Genomic DNA, 18,667 nt, shown 5'->3' with positions numbered 1-18,667 from the left:
GCGGTCAGTTTACCTGCGAATCGCACCTAGGTAACAGATTTATATAAAACACTGAAATGTTAGGGGAAATATTTATATTATTTCATGCTATATTGGTAACAAACACTTTTTACAAAATCAAATCGGTAGATAGCATTATTCTTACATGTAGAACTTAATTAAATTGGTTACATATTTGTAACGCTTCCTATACATATTTCGAATTTTATTTATTGTATTTATCCACCCTCTGAAGATTTTCTCAAATTTCAGAATTCCACAAAACAACCCGACTTTACCTACAGATTTTACTAAGAATAGCAAAATGAAAAGAAACATGTGCAATGCAAAGGGCAATAAGTAGTCCTACCTGTATAGCTGTATTTTATTATCTTAATCCCTCATTTGCGCGCAAGTGGCCTGTACCTTTTGGGGCCGTCAAACTTCTAGCAAAGAGTAAACTGACCGCGGCGCGCTACTGACCAACACCCACGGATAGTAGCATAGACGCTACGTGAGGAATTGTGGAACCCTAACTCAAGAACCGTAAACTAAGAAGGATAGCCAGTTCCCTATGTTCCAACATTCGCCAGCGGATGACTGGCTGTGACGTCACCATGATACCTCGATGCTTTGTTCACATTCGGGAGAGCGTTATATTCTCCACAATCTTCACGTTTGTTGCACTAATAAAGAAGTGACTGTCGTCAAGATCGCTATATTGTCGCGTGTTTTTTTATTGGGTGTTACTTCCTGTGTTGACAGAGTTTCGTTTTATTTAATTAATCGTAGAGCATTTTTTATTAGTGAGTAGTTTAGTGCAAAGAAGACGTATGTTGTGTTTATAAGATCTTGAAGATACTTTTAGTTTGTACTTTATAATTTAATACTACACTTAGGTATATACATACAGCGGATAAGGTAAGAAAAGTATAAATTTATGTATTCCCACGTTGTTATTAAATATTACCTACAGAAGTGGGTCATAAATCATAATGCCGGGAGTAAGATGCGCAGTCTTTGGTTGCAAAAATAACCATAAAACAAAAAAAGGTACTGGACAAGAGGGACAAGATATAATTTTTCACTCTTTTCCAAAACCTAAAGATATGGTGTCTCAAACAATGAGAAATGAATGGATTAACAGGTGCAAGAGAGAAGATAAATTGAATCCAGAAACGAGTAGGATTTGTTCGAAACATTTTGTCGAAACAGATTACGAACGGGACTTACAGAATGAATTGCTAGGGAAAAAAATAATAATTTTATCTTTGTTTGAGCCAAATATAAAAGCACATTTAAACCTATATTTAAATAATACAGACTTTCATTGTACTTGAAATTAGTATACTTATTTGAATGTTTTTTTTTAATTTTAGGGTTACCTTTAAGAAAAAAATTAAAAAAAACAGCAGTTCCAACAGTGGGGCTGCCAAGCAAAAGCGCTTCTATCACAACTTCAAATACCGATTCTGATCGCTTTAGAAGACTTCTCAAAAGACAAAGACATCAAGAAGTAGAGAAGCTCATCATAACTGACTGCAATAATGAGACCAATTTGAGATTAGATAATGATAACTCACCTCTAGAGTGCCCTGCTACAACTTCACTAGCTAAATCAGAAAATGAAAAGTACGATCAACTACTGAAAAAATTTAATGATTTGAAATCAGAGCATATTGAAATGAAAAAAACTTTTGGAAAAAAACTTAAAGGACTCAGAGATCAATTGAAATATTATAAAACTAAGAGCTGCAGAAGTCCAAAATCAAAAAATTCAGAAAAGTCTCTAATTCTCTTAAAAAAAGTGCTCACTGACAATCAAATAGCTTTGTTGTCTAAAAAGAAAAAGCGAATTAATTGGACGCGAGAAGAGCAAGCTGTAGCATTTACATTGAGATATTATAGTAAGAAATGTTATCTCTATCTGAGAAATAAACTTCACTATCCCTTACCCTCATTATCGTCTTTAAGAAAATGGGCTTCTCAAATTGATGTCAGTCAAGGAATTTTGAAAGATGTTTTGCTAATGTTAAGTCTTGTCGGAGAGTCGTTCTCAGAATTTGAAAAAACTGTTGTTATTCAGTTTGATGAAGTCAAAGTGAAGTCAGTCCAGGAATACGATACATCTAAAGATGAAGTGTTAGGGCCTCACAACCAAATGCAAGTTGTAATGGCCAGAGGTCTATTTGCTCAGTGGAAGCAACCATTGTATATAGCTTTTGACCAAAAAATAACTAAGGAGATATTACTTACTATTGTCAATGAACTGCACAGAATTTCCTATAACGTTGTGGCTTGCGTAAGCGATTGTGGAGCAAGTAATATAGGATTATGGAAGGAATTAGGAATTAATGCAGATAACACTTCATTTGAACATCCTATAACAAAAAACAACATCTACATGTTTGCAGATGCTCCACACTTACTCAAATTAATTCGTAATTGGCTTCTCGACGTGGGATTTGTATTAGAGGATGGATCGGTAATAAATAAAACTCCTTTGCAGGCATTAGTGTCAATAACAGATACCGAAGTTAGACCTAATTGGAAAGTTAGTCAGAAAGATTTGGATTGTCAAAAAAGTCAACGTCAAAATGTTAGGCTAGCAGCCCAGCTTTTGTCAAATACTGTTTCAACATGTCTTTTACGTTATAAACCAGGAACTGATAAGCAAATGGCAGAGACGTTGGGAAATTTTATCAGTGATATCAATTTGTGGTTCGATATATTTAACAGTAACTGTGCTAAAGGAAAAGTTCCAACTAAAAATGCTTATGGAGTATCTTTGGAAAATCAAGAAAAACACCTGGACAACATGATTCAAAGGATTTCAAGTATCAGAGCTATTGGAAAGAATGCTCTTCAAACATTCCAAAAGGGAATGATTATTTCAATGAAATCTCTCAAAAACTTATTTTATGACATGAAATCAAAATTAGATATAAAGTACATATGCACACACAGATTGAATCAAGATAGCTTGGAAAATTTCTTTTTCCAAATTAGGAGCAGAGGAGGACCTGATGAACATCCGAGCCCCCTAGCAGCTATATACCGAATTCGGATGATAATGCTTGGCAAAAATCCTGGTATTCTTGGTTCAAAGGTCAATACTGAATCCAAGACTACAGATGAATATACAGGGTGGTCCCGATATAACCTGCCAGAAGAAATCCTGTAATAGGTGACGATGAATAGAACTCATACACAAAAATTGTTTCTAATAAAAGTCTTTTCGTTTTCGAGATAAAAATAATTGAAAATTTGGTCAAAATTTGCTGTACGCTAATGAGTTAATCAGTTTTAAAAAGGTAATTCTGGTTACTTGGCTGCAATTTCTTTAGCAACGGTACCTGTAACACCTATGACATCTGCCAAGTTTAATTTTAAATTTGCGAATCCTTCAAAAAGTTGTGAAATTCACAAAACAAGAATACGCCGATTTGCATTTACTCTATGGCGAAACACGTGGTAATTCAAGACCGGCAAGGCGACCATACGGCGAACGTTTTTCTGAAGGAGTCCTTCCGTCCCGTTGTACTTTTGTGAAGCTACATTTGCATTTATGTGAGGTTGGTTCTGACTGATTCCAATACGATGGCGTCCCCGAGATCCTCCATTTAACCCCTCTGAATTTCAATTTTTTGGGACACACGAAAGATTTGGTATACGAAGTTGAAATAAATACAAAAGACCAACTGCAGAAACGCGTAACAGACGCCACGAACCAGATTCGTAAAAACCCAGAAATGCTGAATTCTGTTTATGAAAATTGGTACCGGAGTACTCAAATGTGCTTAAAAGCCAACGGAAGGCACACAGAACATTTATTATAAAATAATTTTTCTAGTCTAGTTTACCTTTCATTAGTTAGTAGATATTCTCAGTTAGAGTTGAAAGTAAGAATATGTAAAGTGTAAATAAATTTATTCAATACATACATTATTTTGGCTATTTAACCACAATTAAGACGATACTCTTTTTACACAGTTCTTCCACAATTTTGCACACACTACCTCTACATTTATTTACACATTGAGGAACATCACTTTATTTATTACTCATTCATCTCAGTCTGCAAAATCAGCTTTTGTACCTAAATAAGCTGGTGAATTAACGCACACAGTGTACAGCGTTTTCAATAAATGTCATTAATTTGATTTAGTTTGTCAGATTTGAGATTTGTCATAAACGATTCAGGTACCTATGTTGCTTAGATACAGTCATCCTTACAAACACCAACAATTAATTCCTGAATAGATACGTATTTTTGTGGTCAGCAGCGTCGAATGGGTGTGAATAGGGGTTAATTTATCCCCTTGATTTTGGACCTAAGGAAAAGGGTTTTTTTGGACTTGTTAGATCCTTCTAATGACCCAGAATTTTTTTGGCAGGTTATATCGGGACCACCCTGTATAGTTCCAAAAGTTTTGGAAACGGCGAAAATTAATGTAATTTTTGAAGAAGCCAGCGAATCTACTGAATTGAAAAGTTTTTCATCGTTCTCCTCTTCAAATTCCTCAAATGAGTCAATGACAACTCCTGATTTCAGTCCAACGTCTCAAGAAATCACAGACGATGCCTTAGAGTACATTGCGGGTTATATGGCCAAGAAATATAAAGATAAAATACCTAATTTAGGACAGTTCACCCACAAATTAAAAGCGGACAAAGCACCTTCATGGGTGCAACAACTTTCATACGGAGGACTAATAAAACCACCTGATCATTGGCTGAAAAAAATTAAAAAATGGAACTACTATTTTCAGACTCATCACGGCGAATCATTTCGCAAAGGACCCGGAATTGTAAGACATCTGGCTGTAAAAATCTTCAAAAAAGAAAATAATATTCCGTTTAATATGGTACAAGATTTTAGCAAACTAAGGACAATAATTCGGGTGAACTTTAATAATTTGAAAGCTAAACATGCTAAAACGATGAAAAGAAAAAGTACGGAAACAGACTTATCTAGAACAAAGAGACGAAAGCTAAGCAAAATAACTAAGTGATTTAAACCCACAGAATTAATAAGTATGTAGGTACTTACATACTAGTAATATTGTATCAAATTACTGAAAAAATTACAGTTGCTTTAATTTTAAGCATGTTATCTTATTTCTATGAATAGATTACTTATGGCCAGTTTATAGAAAAAGAATTAAATATTTAATTCGAATTAAATTAATGCGCAAAAAACCCATGAATCCGAAACTTCGATTGGTTAGATCTGATCACGTCTTCAATTAATTTCACATTTGATTACGATTAACTTAATTTCGCTTCTGTAAATTGGTCTAGAGTATTTAAATTTAATTTAAAAATAGCCAATGATAATGTAATAAACAATATGACGGCCTGATTCTGCGCTGCGGATTCACGAACTTATATATCGGAATGGTTGAGGTATCACAGTGACGTCACAGCCCGAGCGGTACTGGCGGATAGATTCGGGCGATCTGGCAATCCTTATTGTGTACGGTTCTTGACCCTAACTAATTAATTTCTGACATAATTCGATTCATTGAATTTAGTGCAGTATACAGCATATTGATTTTCTATTTAACACATACCTAATTCACTGCCCATTCAGTTTATTATCTCACTTAAACATTTAATAATTTAAAAAAACTGACATAAAACAATAGGAAAACATAATATAAATTAACTAAGTAATTACCAGTATTCGCGGATAAGTTAAAATTTGTGTTAAATTGAAGTGGGCAACAGGTTAGTTGTCTAAAAATGGAACAGGCTGCAACTTTAAAGTTGCTTCAGTTAAAAGGTCACCCGTGCGACAATAGTAACATTTGGACGACTAAATATTTACAAATAAACTTGGAATATTGAAAAGAATAAAATTTAAATTTTATACCTTTTTAAACAAATAGTTAAAATTAATTTTCATTAAGTTTAGTTTCTATTCTACTTGTCTAATTTAGAAAGCAAAAAAATCAAGACGTTTTTTCCTATTTCCCTACACTCAAATTCTGTTCCTACCTATTCACGTATATCGTGTATCGACAATTATTAATGAGGAACAATTACTTTAAATCTGTTCAACTGCTCACTCAAAGGATGAGAACTATTGTGAGGACGCCACTGCCCCACGACGTCGGCGTAGCTTTTCTAACCTTGATGTTCGGGGCAAAATGCCGTGTTACCGTTTGGTGATCTATTTATCGCATCACATTTGCACTGACCACACCGCAACACAACTCTTGGGCTATTTTAAAATAGATCATATTAAAGACGCGTGGGGATGTTGTTAAAGTAGTGGGGCTTTGTACGCCGGCAGGCGAGACCGGCGCCTCTATCGTTCCTACGACCTTGCTCCGTCCTTGCCGTTTGAGTGTTGTGATAGTGTCCGATCAAAGTGGATACACTGCACCTTGGGCTAACGTCAGCGTCACGACGCAAAATTTTCTTAACGTCTTGAGCAAAGACCGAGCAGGTTGGTTACAGTTTGTGGTATCTGTGATTTTGATATGTAAGTTTTGCATGACCTATGACTTGGTCTGTTGTCCACTTCGTTGTCCTAGGTCAATTACGTGATCCAAGAATTTAAAAGATAAAATCTAAAATAAATATATTTTTATTATTTAATTTAATCTAGTGCAAACACAAATGTACCATGCTTTATTTGAATGAACCGTGTAAGAACAAGAATTTAAAACTCTCCTATGTTGTTTTGTGATTCAATGATAATATTCATATTAAATAAACAATATTTGCACATATTTGTTTGCTGATTTTTTTTCAATCAGACGTTCTTCATCGCACGTTCTAAATCAGTGGTAACATTATAATTATTGCACTTACAGACGATACGGACAAAGTTTTACCAAAGTCAGATAAGTACCTACAGGTGTCCAAAAAAATTTACAGTTCATCTCAGATAGAAACAAATATAACATACCCATCAGAATATTTTCAAGAAAGGTAAATACAATAATTAAAACAGTAAAAACGGAATCTATTGTGCTTATTTATTTACAGAATTAACATCAAAAGTTTTCCAGTTTATAGTTAGTAAGTGACAAACAAATTTTTTTGTAGACATATCTACCTATAGAAAGTTTAATTTATTAAGAGAAGATAATTTTTTTATTACATTTTGGACAAAATTCATGAACCGGTAAGAGGTTCGAATGATGAAGTTTCCATTATAAATAAAATTAGTTAAAAAATGATTAACCAAGTTGGCATTTTTTATTATTCAAATAATTATTACAACGCAACTTTTAAAAAAATAAAGTATGAAGGATTACTATTTACTTTTTTTTTAATATTCAAATACGTACGGTTGGCTTCAAAAACAACGGGAACTGTCAGAAAAAGTTCTGTCAGATTTTATTAAATTTTTATAACGGCCTTTTAGAATTTAAGTTAAAAAACTGCACTTATGTGTCAGAAATACTACTGTCAAACGGACACAAATTGACAAATTAAATTTTCAGTTCACATTAGGTCAAATTTCATTTCCCGTTTTTTTTGAAGCCAACTGTACACAATTCAAAATTGTCTGATATTAGTACAGTGTCCCAAAAATACCGTGCCATCTAGAAGTGTCGTGGAGTGCTGAAAAATATTTAAAAAAAAATCTATATCTTTTATTTTTGAAGAAATGGGACTCTAAAGACTCCACAATCAAGGTAAAAATTTAGAAGTAAAGGAGCTTAGTTCATACCAAAACATTAATATTGGATGTACTATTCGGAGCACGAAATTTCGGGCAGACTTGAAATTTGACTGATATAAAATGTGAAATAGGCTTTAGGTGCTAGACGTATTAATAACCCCATTTTAATATCTAATATTGCCTCATATCATTTTGCAAATTGCATTCGTCAATTCTGAAAAGCTGCAAGTGCTTAGATGTGATTTTCTGAAAACTAAACCGTCTTTTTTATTAAACTTTGGATATCAATAACTAAAATGTAAAATACATAATTGTGCATAATTGTGACAGTTTATTTTGAAGTTCCTTCTGAATTAATTATTATGACATTTATGACATTGGGTTTTATAAATTGCTGCCCGAAATTCCATGCTCGCAATAGTACAACTCATCGCTTTGAAGAGTTTGAGATTAAAAAAAACAGAGTGTGTCGTAAAGAGGCACGATAGAAGTGAAACTTTTGTATTACAGGCAAACATTGTCATTATTCATCAATCACTTTTAAATAGCATATTCACAACAAAATCGTATATTTTAATGAAGAAAATAAATTATAAACAACGATAACACTAAACAATATCGAAATGCGTAACTCATTCTTCATTTTTAAGCCTCCAAATTAAAAGAGAGGACATTATCGATAAATGCCGTGAGTGTGACAGAGACAGAAGTATATACAGGGTTGTTTGTATCGTATCGAAACAGATTAACTTACATAGACTCCAAATTAAGTGAGATGGAAATATTGGCGCAACCGTTGTGCGAGACACTGCTCCCACTCGACCCGACAGTGTTTACCCCCACCACTTTTCATCACACAAAAAGGTTGTCGATCAGAATTTCAAAGCCCTCCCATAAAAAGTTTCACTTCAAAAAATAAATAAAATCTTCACGTCAACAATTGGGATTAGACGGCAAAATAGCCAGTACCTACACCTAATTAAAGTTACAACGACGGATTGTTACCCCATGATTACAAAAAAATAGATATTTATGCATTAAGGGAGATATGGACATGATTTTTCCCTCAGGGTGACGTATTATAAACCGAGGGCCTTTGGCGTGAGGTTTATAAGTCAACCGAGGGAAAAAACATGAATATCTCCCGTGGTGCATACAATATTTTATTTTTTAGTGTCTGTACTTAAAAGTTAAAACATTTTTAAATATATTTTGCAGGGAAGATTGCGTGAATATGTATATGGTTGCTATAGTTTGGTTCTCATGAGCTTGTTGTAAACAATGTGGAGGGCGAAAAAAATTGAAATATGCCAAGGCAGTTATGAAACAATATCGTGTTACTAAAAAATATAAAATATTACTGAAGCTCATCAAAATGGTTGCCTACGTATTCAATAATACAGTATTAGGTATTTCTCTACTGGGTGCCCCAAAATTCGCGGAATAGATTAGCAGTACGTTGTTAAGTAGTCATTAAAATATCAGGTAAAACCGTTAAAAAAATCAATGTTCCTTTTTGTAGAAGATATGAACCTATTCGTTAAATTAAATGTGGCAACATTTAAAAACATTCTATGTATTCTATTAGAGGTAAAACGGACATAAAATTACTACTTGAAAATGCTGGAAATAATGAAGAAAATAATAGCTAACCTGATCAGATCACAATCGTTCAGAATTATTATGCCACTGGCTACTAAAAGACAAATAGTCAAAATCTTTTTTAATATTTAAAATAAATGATATCAAAGCTGCACCTTTTGCGCCTCCATATCTTCAAATCTAAGAGGTATAGATTTTTTTTATTATTTTTCTCATTATTTTCTAACATGAGTTAACTTTGCCCAATTGAGTTGTTTCGTGCATTTTGAGGCACTCAATATAGAGGTAATTCTCAAGTTACACCGTTGTCTTTTTGATATTTTCAAATTGCATATATGGCCTAAATAGAGGGCCACGATTAAAAAAAAATATATTTTTCCAGCCCTCTCCCATATTCCTTAATGACGTACCTTCAAGGAAATGCGCTACTTTTGGGACATCCGATAGTTCAACTAAAATATGTCTAGCAAATTTAAACAATAATAGTCAAAATTTCGAACTTATTTTTTTTAAGTTTGATTAATTAAAGATGGAAAGAATTAAAATTAAAACTTTAATCGCATATTATGCAATAAGGATTATAAATGCCTTTTTAGGCACGAGCGTAACAAGTGTTTAATAAAAGGCGTGACTTAAAAGTTTATAAACGAGTTGCATAGTATACTTTTTCTACGAAGCGTCAAATTATCAGCTTAATATGTGGCCAAAAAATTCAAGCCGTGTTTAAAGTGACGTTTTATATGCTATTTGTCACTGCAAAATAGAGAAGGAAGACGAAAAAGTAATTTTTAAATTGAAAACGAAAATTGAACAATTGAACCACATCCATTATAATAATAAAAAACTTTAATTAAATGTCCACTACACAGTAATTATTTATTTAAACTTACCTTATCAACGTTTGCAGCTGAATAAGATCAAAACATATAGTATTTAACATTACTAGCATGGTAGTAAAAGGGTTTTTACTGGCGACAGAAGGATATGACTGGAGAGCCGAAGGCGAGCCAGTCACCTTCTGAAGCCAGTAAAACCCGTTACCTTACGTGTATTGTTGAATATTTTATTTGTTCCATACTTGTAAATAGTTATACAAACTATTAAAAATTCCAATATTTGAAAAAAAAATCGTATGAGTTTTACACGTATTGCTTTGGAAACATATGAGCAGAGGTGTAAAATTTTATTTCCACCTTCTAAGTAAATGACAGTTTACAGGCATTTGTGGTAACTAAGTAAATGAGTAGTTACGGGTAGAGCCCTGTAATATTTTACAAGCTCGTAGAAGAGACCTGTACTATTTTACGATGCTCATCAAAAAATAATTAATCAAAACTAATTACTTAAATGATTTTTGAAAAAGTATTATAAACACAAACAAATTTAACTATCAATTGTTGCAATTACATACGTTGATAATGCATTTTGATCCGTTTTCGAAAGTCATTTTCATACCGCTCTTGCGATCGAATCAGTAGAGAACCGCACTTGCAGCGTTGGTAATTCCGTGGTTATTTTCTTGCACTTCAAGAAAATCGCCTTCAAAGTCTTCATCAGGCATTAAAGCCATTCGTTCTTTTCTTTCTTTTTGCAACAATTTTCACAAAACTTTTGACAGTATTTTTGTTGTTTATCTCAATACCACGACGACATAGGTATAATTTCATTATAAAATTTTTATAAACATAAATAACAATTAAAAAACAAAATTTAAAGGCTGAAGGTGGAAATAAAGATTTGTATGCAACTCGCTTAGCAATTAATGTTTACTGGGCTTACGTTCCTTACGCCACTCGTTCCATAAAAGCCAGCGCGTCCGTAAAGATTAATTTACTAAGCGCGTCACATAAATAACTTTTATCTACGGCTGCTTGGATAAGTCGTTATTACCACACTCATTTACAGTCATTTGAGTTGCGTAATGTAGTTCATTACCGCACTGGTTTCATTACGTAACGCATTTTTATTTAGAAGCAAACAGACGAAATTTATTGAAATACAACAATACAAAAGCAAAGCTAGGTACTTATTGTAAATACATAACACAGTCGTTGCATTTTGTTCGTCCAGTAGCCGGCATCGACTTCGTTTCGGTCTTCAATCTCTGGGCTCACTTCCACTTTTAATGATATCATCTACTACTCTCTTTTGGGTTACTCGCACAAGAGACCACTTTGTAATACACGTCATACTGGAAAAATGACGCAAACTGCAGTGACACCTCCAGAGACGCTCGTCTCTTGCACTCCAGGTCGTCCTCGAAACAGGATCACACACGTTTCCATTCCAGGTTCTGGTACTTTTCTCACTTGACGTCGGGGTAACCCCAATGTACATTTTTCGAAGTCACTTCACTTCCGAGAGCCGCGATAAGACGTAAACGACCCGGTTCTCAATTATGAAAAATTTAAAACAACGCGTTGTTTACAAACAGAATTAGCTGGTTGTCCTGGTATTGAGCAAATTGTTTCAATCTTGTTGCTTTGATTTTGAATTAAAACGATTGAAACTGACATTTAACAATTATCAAAATATATTTTTGTAAATGTCAAATTTGAGGTTTTTGCCAAAAATTGATTTTTTTAATTAATAATTCGCAGCCGTAGATAAAATGTTGTACATAACACGTGGGCTAAAGCATATTACAGGAAACTCGTGTGTTACAGATGAACTCGGGCTAACGCCCTCGTCATCTGCAATCTTCACACTCCTGTAATATTGCTTTTATCCCACTAATTATGTAAATAACTATTACTGGCTTTTTTTTTAAAAAACCTTAATTTTTATTTTTTTAGAACAGTAAAGTGTATCATGTATTCCTACATAGGTGCAACAGTTTAAGACTCCAATGAATTTTATAATACAGTTCCTTAGTTATTATAAAATAAATAACAGTATCAAACAACTCTTATCGTCTTAAGTAAAATTTTGATTCTGTTTTATGCATAATTTTGTTTCATTTTATTGTCAAAAGGACCTCATTTGTCAAAAAGAAGTTTATTAACTATACTCGGAATTCGTTATAGTTTATTATTAGTTAATTCCCTAAATATAAACAACAATATTAGCAATCACCGTTAGGTCTCAACAGATCTAGAAAAACATATGTAAACATCTTGATTTATCTGAAATATGTTTCGTAAACATATGTGCAAAATTCGTATAATCAAAATCATATTTAACCTTTGGGTTAAAGATTGCAACAGTTTGAACTCAAAATTGAGAGAAATTCAGAGTTGCACAGTAGCTCTAAATCACTATTCCACTGTTTTTTTAAGTAGGAAAATATGTTTTCACAAAAATAATGTTAGTAAAATACTGATTATTATTATTATGACACTACCAATAGGTATTGTAATTAATATAGGTAGGTAAGTATTAAATAATATTAAATATTTACATTGCAACAGCTGTTTTTTAAAATTTACTTTCGAAGTTGCTGTAATGATTTAATCGTAACAGCCGCTCTAAGAGCCGTTTGACACGAGACTTATTTCAGTACTGAATTCAGTACCTACAATTGTTGCGCGCTCTGATTCAGTTTAAAATTTAGTACTAAATCCGAGTTTGCTGTATGACACGTAAGTTCGTAAAATAAGTACATGCGCATGCGCTTTCAATGTAAACAATCTGTCCAGTGTCAATATTACATAACTTTGCAGCACCATGTAAAGTGAAATATACGAGTAGGGTATTTTTTTAAATTTCATCTCAAAGTAGGCGTTGAAGCACTATACGGATTATGGATCACGGATCAGCTGTTTAAATCTTACGTTTTTACAGGAGTGGTGCCTTCACAATCGACTCTTCAACGCCTACTTTGAAGTGAAATTTAAAAGAACACCGATATAATACAAATATGAATCAGCGCAGACGACTTTCATATTAATCATCCGAAAAAAATTTGGATGCGGAATTGGCTAAACCGACGATTAGAAGGCAAAGGATTATTATTAAGCATGGTAAACGAAGAATTATTAATCGAAGACCCATCTGCCTATTAACATTTTTTGCATATGGACAATAATTCGTTTGAATCATTAAAAAAATGAATCAAATGAATTGATTGACTGAAACGAATCGAACTTTTTGTAAAACAGGCACGGTCGCACGGTGGTGCTACCCTCAACCGTAGCCAACGTTAAGCCTGTTTGACACGATGCTAAATTTTGTAGAAAATTTGTTAGAAAATGAGAGAGACCCTCGATCAGGACCAATGAACTATCAGGATCATAGTCTGTCTTTGTCAGATCCTGATCGTTCATTGGTCCTCTCTCATTTTCTAACAAATTTTCTACAAAATTTAGCATCGTGTCATACAGCCTTTAAATAACTAGCCGTGCTGAGAAAAAGGCAACGTCGCAATTGTTCAGACTGGCGGACCGGGTGAACTGCCGAACATCTAACGAACGAACGCCTAACAAACATAAAGGCGCGTTTTTGCACGTTCTTAATAAATTGACATTGTTTATTAGATGATTATTTATTACAGTTCCCATCTTACCCTCATGGAGTGAAGAATTGATGATATCTTATCTAATTTTACACTGTCCAGCAGTAGCGGCTCGTAACAAAATCAGAAGGGGGAGCAAACTTTTTTTTACGGACAGAATAGATATTTATAACAAAGGTGCTGTGCTACACACTTTTCTTCATCACCGTAGAGGTAGATTGCAAGATGCGTTTTTTTACTGTGATTTCCCCAGAAGGCCTAATCCACAATAAGAAAAATTCTTCGTAACAAGTAACTAAATAACTTGTGGAGTTAATTCTTCTCCTTTTATAAAAACTTTTACTTGAAGACATTCATTAATATAAATTGTTGTCTCCATTTAAAGAATCATTAAAATTCAATGTAAAAAAATATATACCAAATTCAACAATTTTATGTTCCTAGCCAATCAAATTAAGATTGAAAATGTTGTTATTAAATCATTAAAATTATTTATTATATCCGCTTTCATAAAATTCTCTACTTCATCGTTTTGCCTTTTAGAAATCGTTTCACGCCTAAACTCTGGATCAGTTCTCTCTTTAATTGTTGGCTTTGATAGATAAGACGCTAAATTTGGAAACACGCTAGGAACAGCCGCATCTTTTAGTCTGGGGCTTTTTAAAAGCAATTGTTTACAGCTTCCATCAGTTTGGAAATGTTTATCATATAAAATGATATTATCAGAACTAAAATGTATTTGACAGACCATACTTGAAGCTGAAATTTTTTCGAGGGATTGCTTTTAACCATGCTTGTTTGTGTCTACATCTTTGGGAAATTTGAAAACACTTACAGCGCGATTGTTCATTTGTGCATTTCTTAAAGAGGAGTCGTAATTACTTTTACAGCCTGTTACACAACACCTACTAGGCATGTTTGAATAATATTTAAATTTTAAATACCTGTTAGAAGTTAGAACCAACGATATTTCGTTTAACACACAAAAGTTAGGTTAGGCTTGTCTTGTTTTAACTTCCACCAAGTTGACGGCTTTAATTCCAGAAGAAAAGACCACAATTTATTTCACAAACTCTATACTAAATTCCCTTCAACTTTTAAACAACTTGGTAGTTTAAAATTTTGGAAATAAACACAGTTTTCTGAAGTTAAAACGTTAAGATCACTGTCTACACACATGCAAATCTGCACAAACTGACTCGGTCCTAGGTCTGCGGGCATTGTTGCCAAATTTGCTTGAGCACGGCTAGTTCATTTAACGTTGGCTACGCCTCAACCATGTCGCTAATGCGCAGGTTTACTGTAGGTATTTTCAATTTGGTTTGATCGTAAATTCTAGTACCCGCCAATGTCGAAAGCGATAGAAGATAAAAACTTAGATAGTCAAGCAAAAACCAATTCTTTATTCGTAGTAAGTTAGAGTAACATTGAAATTACACACCGCACTTGATCAAGGCCACTAACCGTTAAATTAAATATTCGAAATGACGCCCTCCGTTATCGATGCACGCTCTTATGTGCCCTTCGAGCCACAGAAGCTTGAGTTCTAGGGATGCGCGATATACATCGATGTTTGCCGAACATCGATGTTTTGATTTCAATCTTCCATATTTTGACATCGATGGTATTCTTTTTCAAACGTCAATATTTTATCGATGTTCGTAATAAAACATCGAACATCGACAAAAAAAAAACAAACAGGAATACAGTTTCCAAGAGATGACGTGAACGGCCCTTCTGGGAAGTGCACGTGTATATTTGGCCCTGACTTCGCAGATCCGGATCGGTTGATCGTTGATCAGTTTCCACTTTCCGCTGCGGCGCTGCCGTCGCATTTGCTTTTGCGTTTCATTCTGACTCTGAGTCTCTCTGATTCTGAGTCTGAGTTGAAAGTGAACAGAACAGAAGTGAAAGACTTCTTGTTGTCAATGTTATTATTTTTGCAATCTAATGATAAAAGTTTTTGGAATCTATAATTTTCGTAATTCTAGTTGGATACCTACCTAATTTTAATTTTTTGATATTTTAGTTTTCTACTTTAAACAGTGAATAAACATGTTTTTTATCAACTTATTAATTTAATATGTTTAAATGACTATTTTCGCCCCAATTTTTAATACCATCGATGTTTCAAAATATCGATGTTTTTTGTTCGATGTTTCCTGCCCATCGATGGTCGCTACCGATGTCAATACCGATATTGAACATCGATGTTTGTGTTCGATGTCCCATCCCTATGAGTTCTCATCAACATGGCAGAATTTTATCGCATTGCCTCGGTGTCAACTGGAGTCTCATACACAATTTGTTTTAAATGGCCCATAAAAAAGTCACAAGTGTTTAAGTCCGGTGAACAAGCTGGCGATAAAACTGGTCAATTACGACCTACTGAAGAAGCCATTGTCAAAATGCAATTCGACGTGGTGGATCTTCTGATTTTAAGTGTTGGACGCGTTGAAGATGATACGGATGTAATCCCTGTTCGTGCAGCGTTCTTCAAATTGTAAAACTGGAAACGTCAATTCGTAATGCAAGTCGTCGGCAACTAACATTCGGTTCTTCGTCAACAGGACAGGGCAGGACTAAAAGTCCCATAATCCCTTAAATGCTGGACAGCATTCACAAAGTTACGTGGACAGGGAACTTAGCGACCGGGAAATCTCTTCATGTACCTACATACAAACGCCTGGTTGCATCAGCATTTGATAAAGCTTTCCCGTAGATGAGCACCATGTCTGTTAACTCCGGATTAGTGTACTTCAATATTTTTAACGATAATTACGGGAAATTCACTTTCTAATAAATTGTAAACAAGGCCGCATGTAGGTGAAGTACGTGACTAAATTGTGTCAGTAAGATTTTGCAAGACCTATCCGCTTGGGTTTTTGCCCGTATTTACTTTTTTTGCGTTAACGTTTTTCGTACGAAGCCGTTGTTCTTTCAACGTCCCATCCATAAACGACTCGATGACACGGAATACGGTGAAAATAAATTCGAGCATAAATTTGAGTTTTCGAAAAAATGGTAAATAGAAAAGTAATTTCTTTTGATGAGTTCTATAACCGTTTAAATTTTCTTAACGCATTTCAATAACACGCTGTATTTGCATTGTACGGCAAACGGCACGCGCCGCTTCCCAACCTTTTCAAACCCAACCGTTGTGCCCGTTAATCGCTCATAATATGCAATAAAATTTTACGACCTACAGCCAAATTGAGAATACAATACATACATCCAAGAAATTAGAACTTGTTCTATTTTCTTGCATCCAAGCTGAGTGAATCAGCGCGCGCAACAATTGTGCTGAATTCAGTATTGAAATAAATCTCGTGTCAAACGGCTCTAAAGGTGCAAATCCACGATGAGATATTTTCATGCAATTTTGGTCTCATGACATTTCACGAACAACTTGCAGGAGACAATATCTCGTGCTATGTTTCTTTGTTTCATGTCTCTCACGAGTGTTTCCACAATGAAATTTAGTTGTTCCGTGAAATTTTTGTATCATGAGACCAAAATTGCATGAAAATATCTCATCGTGGATTTGCACCTTTAGAGGTTGTTTGCGTGGTAACAAACAGTCTGAAAAGGAACCTTTAACAACTAGATATTACAAAAAAATCTGCTTGCAAAACATATGTTACAGAGAAAGTAGATTCTTCAGTAACGCTAGTGTGACACGGTACTAAATTTCACAGAAAATTTACCAGTAAATGTTTGAGAAAATTTAGTAGTAAATTTATCAGAAACTGGGAAGTAGTCTGTTTGCAACGTGTTCTAAAATTTTGAGTAAAAATGTCAGAAAATCTACGCAGAAGCTACAAATTGGTACAGGCATCGGCTAATCGTTATCACTATACAATGCGAAAGACCCAATAGAATCGAACGAATCCAAACTTTCAAAGGCAGCGCATGCGTTCTGGCTCAACTGTTTCAATTTGTGGCTTCTGCGCAAATTTTCGCTTATTTTTATTTGGATTTAGAACACGCAGTGGTAAATTTCTGCAAAAATTTACTACTAAATTTATTTAGTTATTTTGTGTAAAGTCCATTCATTTTGTATTGAACTTTTCAAGGTCAAATAATTTAAATTTTGGCTCTGTAATTATGTTTTGTAAATAGTGACATGCATCTAACCAACATAATGTGATTTAGCAATGCTCAATTCAACGTTTACGGTGTTTACCTGCATGTCATTATTTACAAAACATAATTACAGAGCCAAAAAATAAAATTATTTGACCTTGAAAAGTTCAATACAAAATGAATGGACTTTATGACACGGTGTTCTAAATTTTCTCAAAAATTTACTAAACTCTGTCCACTCATAGATTGCTTGACATAAATGTTACCAAAAGTGTTCACTCTACGCTACAACAAATAGATCCGGCGCGAAATTTAAAAAATGGAAACAACAGGTTTACACGTGATGTTTTATTATTATTATGCACGTTTGCACTTACGAAAGACGAAAGAAAACTTCAGTATAGTAGGAGCAATATATTAGGTTTTATTAATACAGGATATTTCACGAGTGATAATGTGCTCGACGAAATTAAAAATGCAATCCACAATACATTTTCGAATTTCCGAAAAAAGCTGGCTGCTGAAATTAAAATATCCAGCTTTTTTCGGAAGTCGCTAAACACAAACAAGATATTCTTTAATATTTAATGCATGAACAAAAATTACCTCTGTATTATTTTCGATGTTTGTAATGTCACTTAAAGTGTTCATTATGCTAGATTCTTGAGGAACGCACTCACTTCACAAATTCAAAAAAATCAACAAAAGATCGCAATGGAACAGATCAAAACAGTAACACGATCAAAACTAATAACTTGTAAAACCAGAGAAACGCAGAACAAAGCTCTAAAGATGAAAAATCGCAAATCTAAATGTTTAAACCACTTGACAGCACTGACAATTTCAAATTTGAAATGTCATATAATTTATTTTTCGCATGGGTTTTATAACAACCAATGAGA

The 18,667-nt window shown here is 33.9% G+C and overlaps 1 protein-coding gene across 7 annotated transcripts in view; it reads left to right on the top strand.

Moving 5' to 3' along the window:
- The first annotated feature begins 6,150 nt into the window (after positions 1 to 6,150).
- Gbs-76A (Glycogen binding subunit 76A) overlaps positions 6,151 to 18,667 on the top strand; it is a 61,322-nt gene continuing 48,805 nt past the window's right edge. For 2 of the 7 annotated variants that reach the window (XM_069062325.1, XM_069062329.1), the window contains exon 1: positions 6,162 to 6,436. The gene's annotated coding sequence lies outside the window, so the exon portion shown is untranslated. Of the gene's footprint in view, positions 6,473 to 6,806; positions 6,925 to 6,981; positions 7,015 to 18,667 lie in introns of all 7 variants that reach the window. The other 5 variants (XM_069062327.1, XR_011163198.1, XM_069062328.1 and 2 more) reach the window with 5 other exon arrangements.

Source organism: Tenebrio molitor, chromosome 1 (genome assembly GCF_963966145.1).
Source record: "Tenebrio molitor chromosome 1, icTenMoli1.1, whole genome shotgun sequence".
Taxonomy (NCBI): domain Eukaryota; kingdom Metazoa; phylum Arthropoda; class Insecta; order Coleoptera; family Tenebrionidae; genus Tenebrio; species Tenebrio molitor.
This window is presented reverse-complemented; position numbering and strand designations above follow the sequence as displayed.